At 46.0% G+C, this 10,520-nt stretch overlaps 1 protein-coding gene across 2 annotated transcripts in view; it reads left to right on the top strand.

The window, feature by feature from the left end:
• The first annotated feature begins 3,302 nt into the window (after positions 1 to 3,302).
• Positions 3,303 to 10,520, top strand: part of SLC7A14 (solute carrier family 7 member 14) — a 251,765-nt gene continuing 244,547 nt past the window's right edge. The window contains exon 1 of one of the 2 annotated variants that reach the window (XM_069213022.1): positions 3,303 to 3,527. The gene's annotated coding sequence lies outside the window, so the exon portion shown is untranslated. The remainder of the gene's footprint in view (positions 3,528 to 10,520) is intronic. The other variant, XM_069213023.1, reaches the window with a different exon arrangement.

Below are 10,520 nucleotides of genomic sequence, written 5' to 3'. Positions count from 1 at the left end.
TTGGCATGTACCAAAGGCAAAATGCAAGTTGGTAACTTGTTTCCAACTTGCATTTTGCTTTTTGTGATTCAGTATTAGGAAGGAGTGTGTTTAGGGCGTCCCTTCCTAATACCGAATCGCCCTGGCATGTATGAATGTTTTGCGACTGGAATGCGGTCGCAAAACATTTGTAATTTACTGACTCTGTGATGGAGGCGGTAAGCCATTCGCAACCGAGAAGGGCTCCCCAAGGGACCCCTTCGCTTTTGTGAATGGGACTGCCAACCTTTTTTAAGAGCAGGCAGTGGTACCACGGACCACTGCCTGCTCTTAAAAAATGAAAAAGAGACTTTTCATTTTTTTTTTTAAATGCAGCCCATTTTCCTTTAAGGAGAACAGGCTGCATTCAGAAAAACAAAACACTTTATTTAAAAAGCAGTCACAGAAATGGTGGTCTGCTGACCCTATCAGGCCACCATCCCTATGAGCGTTGGCCATTCTCAATGGATCACACATTGTGACCTGCCTCATGAATATTAGTGAGGCAGGTCCCTTGTGACCCATTTGGGAATCTCAAACACTGTCTCAGACACTGTTGTACATCAGAGTTTGTGACTTGCAATTTGCGCAACCTCTGACGGTCGTACATCTGGACTGGGTCACACAAAAATAATTTGAATATGTTTTGCCTGGGACCACAAACATCCTTAAGATTACACTGGGAGGAGAGAGATAGCATGAGAGGTAGATGCAGGCAGAGAGAGGGAAAGTGCCTTAGATAGTGAAATAGACGTGGTAGACAGAGGTAAACTATAGTTTTCACTATCTCCGAAGGCTCCTTGGCAGGTGGTGGCCCTGTGAAATTGTCCACTATGCCCATGCTATAAAAGGCTTATGAGGAGGGGTTCTCTAAGAGGGGGTGTGACCAAAGAATATAAACTAAGAATCTCTTCCAAGAGGCGTGGCCTACATAATTTGGGGCACTGCTCTAACACAATGTGCCGCCTAACCACTATCACTGAGGTCAGAGGATGAAGTAGTGACTGTTGGAGGTTCTCTATCACTCGAATTCACCCCTTTCGAGTACTATCTTTTGCAACTCTCACACTTTAACTCTTTTCTCTTCACAATCGTCTTTACAAGCTATTAATTTATGCACATCCTTTCATCTCTCCCTCAAAATCCACCCACTCAATCATCTCTATGCACTGCATTTTGTTTTTCCTTGGCACGGTCAATAATTTGACAGCATGTACCTCCTTCATACAGTTTCTCATCAAATCACAGTTAAAACTGGTACATATACGGCCAGTGGCGGCTGGTAATTTTAGGAGTGAGGGGGGCGGGCGGGACACATGCACACTCACACTCATTCATTCATACACACACGCGTGCACACCCACATCCATTCACAACAATCATGATCATATATTCAAACACACAAATGCATGCACCATTCATTTGAAAAACTGACCTACACACACACAATTACATTCAGCTCTGCCTCAGAGGTCTCAGGAGGGTTGGGACTGCTGCCTTTCCTCACTGGCTAACCTAAGGTCAGCCAATGAGGGAAGGCAGCAGTCCCAACTCGTCACAGAATGGGATGGGGTCAGTGAGACTGCTGACCCCACCCCACTCTGTGATGAGGTGTCGCTGATTGGCATTTGGCCCTGGGTGCTTCAGGGCTTAAAGCTGAAGCACCCAGGTATAAAGCAATATGACGCTCCCCCTTGTCATGTGGGAGAGGGCCTCAAAGCACCTTTGCTAGGTTGAAGAGGTCATACCCACACAGCTGTAACTTCTCCTGCCCAGCAAAGTTCAGCTCAGGCAGCCGGGAGCCTGCGCAAATAGCGCATGTCTAGTTCCTGGCTGCCTGACCTGAAAATAAAGTGTCTGTCAGGCTGACCTTTGCTCAGCTTGACAGACACTTCTTGAGGGGCAAAAGATGGGGGGGTGGCCCGTCAGTCCCAAAGGATGGGCCGCGGATGTACACAGCTATGTTAGAATGTGCTCTGCAGAAGTGTCAAGAACTGTCAAGAACTGGATGTCCATGTAGTCCCTAACACATGTATGACTCTCAGAGACACTGTGAGAAACTCGAATGGCCTTCAGCCTCAGCTCTAGAGCTCTCAATTGTGCCTCCCCATAAATACCAACGCACAACATGAACTCACTTAGACACCTAAAGCTGACTCAGTTCACAGTATGTGCTAGAAAAAGACATGTATTGCAGGAAAAAAAACTTCAGGCGCACCATATCTGAAATGAAAACAGGGATGGCATCACTGATGTGGATTACCTTAAGTTATTTACAGTCCTTAAGTGAAATACATTGTTTTCGTCCGTTGAAATTAAGGACATGAATATAGGGTCCGAGAGGGGCTTGTTCCAAGGCTAGTTTTTAATTAGTACTGGATCTGAAACCCAGCAGGTCCAGTCCCAGTTAAGGCCCTGTGTGCAATTTATCCCTTAGCACAGCGGCTCCCAACCTGTGGTCCGGGGACCCCTGGGGGTCCCCGAACCCTCCTCAGGGGGTCCGCGACTGCTTAGAAAAGTAAATAATATTAACAGATCAGGTCCGCAGCTTTAAGAAATGACTAAGTGGGGAGTCCCCAGATTCCAATAAAGATTCAGTGGGGGTCCTGGGGCTCCAGTAATGATAAAGTGGGGGCCATAGAAGTCAAAAAGTTGGGAACCACTGCCTTAGCAGTTCACACCTTCCCCCAGTCATAACAGTTCAAGGGTATCCAAACTGGGTCTTGGAGGCTCTGGGCCATGCCAGACTTCCATACAAACTGCTAAGTAAATGAGTGGAATTTAGGTTAATAGCATGCAAATGTATCTTAAGTGGATATCCCAAACATGTAATGTGGATCTACCCTGGACAGCCATGCTCTACACATGGTTAAAGGTTTCTGCGACTGTGTGGGTCGGTTTCAAGGCAGCTCAGCTTTGTCCTGCGCTTGTTTACTGTTTTCCAGCCTGCTAACCTTTCACTTGTTTTTTTTATTTTATTCGTCTGCATTTCACCTGGTAAAGAAGCACGCCCCGGCCAATAGACATCTAAGTGCACCTCTTGTGTTACCTTGTCCTTAATTGATGGATAGACTGTGTGGGGGGGGGCTCATTTCTGTCGTCTCACGGAAGGTTTTCTCACCAGCTATTTGCTGATGACTTCCCTCGTGCTGCTGACTTCGAGGTGCCGGGTTTGTAGCGCTATCCCCGGCGGGGTTGCCCTCCGGGGATGTGCGTGCTGGCAGCCTCGGAGAGGTGGTCCCCGCCGCGCCCTGCGCAGTGCGCCCGCCATGATGCCGCCCTGCGGTGACGTCACCCGCGGCTCACCGGGGCGTCTGGTCCAGGATGCGCCTGAATAATACATGTGGCTGGCGTCACGTGACGCGGCCGGGGGATGGGGCGGGAGTGTCAGGAGGACGGTGTGAATAATGTAGAAACCTGTAAAGGCAGCCTCCAGCCTACCTCGCAGCCGGCAGGAGCGATGCAGCGGGCTGGGAACACCGGGGAATACTGCTGACCTCCAGCCCTCGGTGAGTGTCTGTCGCTGCCCCCCTGGTGGGCGCTACCTGTGCATGATTCACATCAGGGGACCTGGGATGACAACTGCTGTCATCGGGCAGTGGTGCAGTTATGGGGCATCGCCGCCTATTTACTTTGTAATAATACCCCTTTCTATTGCTGCCCTTGGCGGATGGGTTTGTTCTGGCTTTACCAGCTGGTGGTGGTGTGAGGTGCAGTTTTTCTCCGACACTTATCTCTGGGGAGTTCCTGCAGGGGCTGTAACCTAAACTCACCTCAGAGTGCAAATGTGGATGAGCGGAGACACGCGAGCGGTACGGTATCCCCTGGAAAGTCAAGAGGGCCGGGGTCAGCGCTGTGAACTGAACGCCCAGTGAATGCGTTCTAGCCCTAGCTGATCCATGAGGCAAAGCGGGGTGTTTCCGCCTATCTCAAGAAGTGCAGGCAGCGGTCTCCCCTTATCTCGCCAGCCGATAATAAAATGTCGTACTGTGAAAACGCCGGAAATGTTATGGTTTAAGAAAACTTTCTTCGCGTTTGTAGCCTAGATTGTCTGTCTGTGGATTTCAATGACAACAAGCTGTATTCACAACGGGTTGCCTTTAGGATGCATGTACCTCTGGCTGAACACCCCAAAACGCTCACGTGGTTTTCGTCTACATCTTTTAAGGATGGGAATTGGGAAAACGTTGTCATAGAATGTATTTACTTCGTACCAGGAGACGCATAGTGTATGTATAGCAGACTGCATCCATCCTTCTACTCAGAAGAGCCGTGGATCTGTGTGATGTCTCTGTGGCTGCAGGGCTAGGGATGCTTTCTGTGTGTGTGTGTGTGTCTTCTCGACTTCCTGTCTGCATAGCTGTCTTTCTGCTATTCACGAGGTTTCCATGTCTGTCTGTTGATATACAAGGTAGCTCAGTGGGTTAAACCCTAGCTGATAATATTTCTCTGCAGTTGTTGACCACAGGTTCGTCTCCCAAGAAGGCTGGCGCAGCCTTTCATTCTTCTGTGGCCAGTCGATTGAGTACCATTTCATTTTATTCGCAGCATTGTGAGGTTATGAATCTACGGTAGAATGGGCTAGGTAAATAAATATCATATTGTTTCGCCCACACATCCATCCACCCATCCACACACTCATACACCCCATCCACCTCCATGTTGGCGAGTCTTTTGCTGTCTGTCCCCTGTGGAGAAGACACAGGTTTGTTTCATATGAGATTGAGTTCGCACCACATGGCAACCAAACGAACAAGGTGCATGCACGCAAAGTCTTGTGGGTTTTGTTCCAAGGGTTGTGTTTAAAGAATACACCTGAGTGTGTAGGCATTTTATATGTGTAGAGCACAAGGTTTGTGTATGCAGCATAGCTGCTCTGCTCTGCTTTTATGATTTACAGTGTTCTCACAGGCTGAAGATGATAAATGGCCGTTGATATTGATTCTGTGTGCCATTTTCGAACAGAGGAGATGAATAGCAAATTAAATTAAAAGCTAAATAAGTACCACATCCTGCTTCCCAGAGCACGGAATGCTCCCAACTCCTATTAACGTTTCACTGCGCAAATTTCACATCTAGGAAAATAACATTCGTTTTTAAATTAGCTTGAATGATTGTATTGGTATATTGTAGTGATTGTAAATTCGACACTTGCTATACAAATGAGCTTTGCATGCAGTTGAACCGTCCAGGTATTTAAGATAACTATTCTAATTTTACAAATGGTTTTAATAATGCGTACGAGATTAAGAAATTAGGCGCTTTGTGGAGAAATTGACTTAAAATTCTAATTGAAATAGCATTTATATAGGGCTTACTCCCTCTGATGAGGTGTCCAAGCACTTTTTGGCAAGTAGCACGCAACTTTGGAACCCAAAAATGATTAGTGGTGGATTAGTATTTGGAAATAGGAGTTGTTGATTCGAACCGTGGACAAGCGAGTCTGTTAATTGGATTGAATAGGATAATGGAGGGATAGAGGTAGGAAGAGTCTAGAAAATGTAATTTGGGAGATCCTAGCAGCAAGATGAGGTTTGGGATGAGTCAAAGGAGAGCTGGGGAAGGGAAGAGTCTAGAAGGGATTAGGGTGATCATAGTAGTAAAATGAGGTTTGGGATAGGTCAAAGGAGGAATGCATGAGGGGCGAATCTAGAAAGGGTTATTGGGGACATCTTAGTACCAAAATGAGGTTTGAGTGAGCCAAGAACAGCTAGAGGAGGGAAGAGTCTAGAAGAAGTTATAGAATGAGGATTGTGATGAGTCAGAAATTGGAGGTAGAGGATATATGAACAGAAGATTGGGATGAGACCTAGAGTAGTGCATTGGAGACAGTCAAAGTTTTTTTGCTACTACAATAGGAGTGAAGTAATAAATATATATAGATGCATAACTACATAGAAAAGGTATACATTTATACAGAAGCTAATATATCGAGATATAATTTGTAGTGTATAAAGTCAGACTTTTAAGTGTTGCTGTACTTGAAGCCTATTTTTGTGTATTTTTATAAATATATTTATATTTTACTTTATTTATTTTTATGTTCATTTTATATTTTCTTCAAAACTGAACACAGAAATGTACAAAGAGGTAAAAAAGCAGCACAATTGTGGAACACATTTAATCTTGAAAAACATTAAGTACCTGCTGTAAGCAATGAATAGTGTTTTATGAAGTGTAGTTTGTGGAAAAGAGGGTCCACGCTTCCATATATATATCCATCCACAAGTAGAAAAATATACAGATAAGCAGCAGACGTGAATGCACATAATTTCTTCACCTCAATTAATATACCATACAAATCTATCTATCTTTCTATCTTTCTATCTATCTATCTATCTATCTATCTATCTATCTATCTATCTATCTATCTATCTATCTATCTATCTATCTATCTATCTATCTATCTATCTATCTATCTGTCTATCTAGCTTACCTGTCTGTCTCCCTGCCAAATCTTTGTCCCTGTCAGATCTTCCCTGGACAAAAAAACAGGTTAGCAAGATAAATACATTGGTAGACAAACAAGAGATTTATTAATAGACACACAGACAGGCAGGTAGATCGAGTGTTAGGCACATAGACAAACTGGCATACATGCAGACAGACAGGTCGATAGATAAGGGTTTAAAATAATACATCTAAACTGTTGAAAGTGTAATCGGACTAAATCGCACCAGCAGAATTACAGGTGCCGAGGCGTGAGAGCCCTGACGTGGCAGGGTCACCTGGCAGGTGACTATCGCCTCCCACTTTAAAGCCCTTCTGTTCTCGGAGGCTGGAAGGTCATTATCAGATTAAGGATCAGTGACGGTGCCCGGGTCGCGCCGCCCGCCGGGGCTCTTCTTTCCTCAGAAGAGGAGATTAATCACTTTCAGTGAAAGTTCACTGCCTGTAGAGACGGCGCTGAGGTGCGGCGGCCATGACAGAGCGCCTGGGGGACAGTGCGCCAGCGAGGCGCTGTCCAGGGTGCTGAAGCGGACTCGCGGTCTGGGCGCAGCCGGATGTGTTTACAGGTTCCTGCTGGTGCTGCTGCACTGCGCGCTTCCTAGCAGCATCACCAGCTCAGCAGCCCCTAAACAAAGCCCCCCCTGCTACCAGGGGATACATGTGAGATGATGTGGAAAGCTATACGGAGCGGTGGGTAACAGCTCGAAACCCGCTCGAAATAATCACCGAGAGGTTGAAAGGTGAACACAGACTCATGATGCCTTCCAGGGTCCCAGTTCGTGTCATTACACGCATGGCGAGCTCCGTAGAGGGGTCAGATATATTTCGCCTCCCAGGTTCCCGGATCGTCTCGGAGATGTTAATGTAATTTGACGTTTCACACACAGCATCGAGGTGCTAGGAATTCTTGCAGCGCCGTGAAGATACAGACTTTGCCTCTTCGCCCCGCTTTCGGTAAAATGGTTCGACCAATGAAATTGTTTTATTTAGCTGTTTCTTACGTTCTCACAATTATAAGCCACTTGTTTATTGATTAATTTTCTGTACGCATAAATTGTTTAAAAAAAATCTTTTTTACACACACAACCATTCTTAGTGCTATGATCCCTTTTTTGAGCACTGTAGGCTTGTCATTCTTTCATTCATTCATTCATTCATTCATTATATATCACAATGCTCCGGCAATGAGAACACTTATCTCTTGCATTGTATGAACAGATTTTATTATTCTCCAAATCAGTGGTACTCCTTTTATCGACCTCACAAAGATGATAGGCTACAATAGGAAGCTTGCTGTGTTTACACCTTTGGAGCGGTCTTACAAATAAGAGCGACTACAAGACTACACCCCCAATGCAGAGATGTGTAACCTGAACCTGGCAGGTCACCATAGCACCAGTCTCACTCCGCCACACATCCTTCTGACGTCATTAAAGAGTTGCTCTGAGTTCGGTGACAGGTGCGCCTTTATTCTCAGTGCCACAAGAACCAACGCTGTGGCAGAAGCAAATCCTACAGGAAAGCTCAGCAGATTGAAAGTTTGCTGCTGAGGTTTGTCTGTGCCCTACTGTCGCAGGTTTGATTTTCGCAGAGCCGACTTAAACATTCATCATTTAGCCACTGAATTAGGAAATACTTAACATCGATTATTTATTTAATTATGTATTTGTTTTCACAAGTTGTAGCAATTTAAAATTGGAATATTAGAGTTTTCCTTATATTAATGAAGCATTTTCCCAAAGGCGTAGACAGCATCCAGATGTTCACATTTCCCAACCTATTCCAATGTATCTTTTATTTACAGCATCATTAAACAGGTAGAATTTGTGATACCAAGTGAGATTTTAAAGATCTTATATAAGCAAGTTATTATAGTTGTTGTACTGTGCAGATCTGTACACATAGGGGGTCATTCCGACCCGGCGGGCGGCAGAAGCCGCCCGCCTGGCAGGAACCGCCAGAAGACCGTACCGCGGTCAAATGACCGCGGCGGTCATTTTGACTTTCCCGCTGGGCCGGCGGGCGACCGCCAGAAGGCCGCCCGCTGGCCCAGCGGGAAAGCCCCTTCAACAATGAAGCCGGATCCGAATGGAGCCGGAGGAGTTGAAGGGGTGCGACGGGTGCAGTGGCACCCGTTGCGTTTTTCAGTGTCTGCAAAGCAAACACTGAAAATCTTTATGGGGCCCTGTTAGGGGGCCCCTGCACTGCCCATGCCAGTGGCATGGGCAGTGCAGGGGCCCCCAGGGGCCCCACTAGACCCGTTCCCGCCATCCTGTTCCTGGCGGTAAGAACCGCCAGGAACAGGATGGCGGGAAGGGGATCGGAATCCCCATGGCGGCGCTGCTTGCAGCGCCGCCATGGAGGATTCCTATGGCCAGGGGAAAACCGGCGTGAAACCGCCGGTTTCCCTTTTCTGACCGCGGCTTTACCGCCGCGGTCAGAATTGGCCAGGAAGCACCGCCAGCCTGTTGGCGGTGCTTCCACGGTCGTTGGCACTGGCGGTCAGAATGACCCCCATAGTCCTACGTGTTGTGTAGATATGTGTCAGATTATGGGCATGACATTTCATTGACTGTGCTCCATGGACTGCCTGCGCTATGATCCCAGATGGAGGGAGGGGTATAACCATCTCCTTGTCAGAGGAGCCTTGTGTCTGCATTGTGTAGTAATATTGTGGCTGGAAAGGGAACAGCATGCCATTGGCCCCTTGGAACGTTACATCAAACACACAAAAGTTGTTGGGTGGAGTACTTGTAATAGGTCTAACCACTGGCAATCACTCTGGGTAATATTCCAGCCCGGCGTTCTTTTTCCCAGTACTCCACGCCATGTGCAGCTCAGCCTTGGTCCTGCTCCAATAGAAACAATCCATCCTGAACTTCCAAGCCAGTGCCACTCTGAGCCAATAAACAAGCAACCTAGGAGTGGCTTCAGCCTGATTGGGCCTCTTCAGTAAGGTGTTGCTTGATTGCAAATTTCTTATGTGAAGCCCTGTGTGGGTCACCAGATGTTTGATTCTAGCCTCATAGAAGGTTAAAAGGTCCACACTCCTTGGAACAGAAGTGGTAAAATATTCCTAGCAACATCTAGATGGTTTAATTTTCAAAAAAGGGTCCATAAACAAATGTTTTTTTAGCTTAGCAGTCCGGTCAGTTCCTTTGCAATAGTAAGTCCCACTTTGCTTTCCACATGCATTAGTCATACCCACCACTATGACTTTTGTGTCGTAATCTTTAAGCCAAATGTGCTGTTTTTTCATCTGCTTTGGAAGGTATGACCCTCTCTTTCGAGACTGGCTAGCTCCTGGTTAAAGAAAAAAAAAAGTCACCATGATATGAGTTTCATTTTTTATCATTAACACCTAGGCTACCATATTATAGGGCCTGTAACATTGGCTATAAGGAATAGAGTATATGGTTTGACCCTACCTCCACGGGTGGCAGACACCAATGCATTTTCAAGGAGTCCCTGTATGTGCTGATGTTTCTCTCTCTTAAGTATCCATGTGTTATCCACACACTACAACGTCTGTTTTGGACAAGAGAAGCAGATGGGGCAATTGCAGTCAATCGACAGTGAGATTTAAAATTGATTTGACTCTGATGTCATTTGAACTCACAGACTTGAGCCACAGTCAGTTTTTTCAACTATTCTTGAAGTTTGCTTACTGTGTGGTATGTTCACTCAGGGGTTGAAATCTCAAATCAGAATGATCAACAAAGATACCACCATCCTGTCATTTTCTCTTGAAAGATGCTAATGTATCCTAGTTTGTAGTGGACCACCGACAGTGTGATGAACAAAGTGGTAAACATGCGAAGGTGGGATAGCTTGTTCAGTCTGGGTTTTGACAGCAGAGCTGTATAGCAGACATAATATACATAGATTAGGCTTCAGGCTGCCCTTTCAATCATGGAATTCTTCCCCCGTTCTCTTTTAGCCATTGGGTTGAGATTTTGTCAATAAAAGTTTGGCCCAGACAACTGTTGTGTTTATCGCCTAGATAATAGTACTCGTTCTTTGAGTGCCTACTTACACCTCTACTCGAGAGC

Source organism: Pleurodeles waltl, chromosome 11 (assembly GCF_031143425.1).
Source record: "Pleurodeles waltl isolate 20211129_DDA chromosome 11, aPleWal1.hap1.20221129, whole genome shotgun sequence".
Classification (NCBI taxonomy): domain Eukaryota; kingdom Metazoa; phylum Chordata; class Amphibia; order Caudata; family Salamandridae; genus Pleurodeles; species Pleurodeles waltl.
Note: the sequence above shows the minus strand (reverse complement) of the source record. Positions and strands in the feature narration are given on the sequence as shown.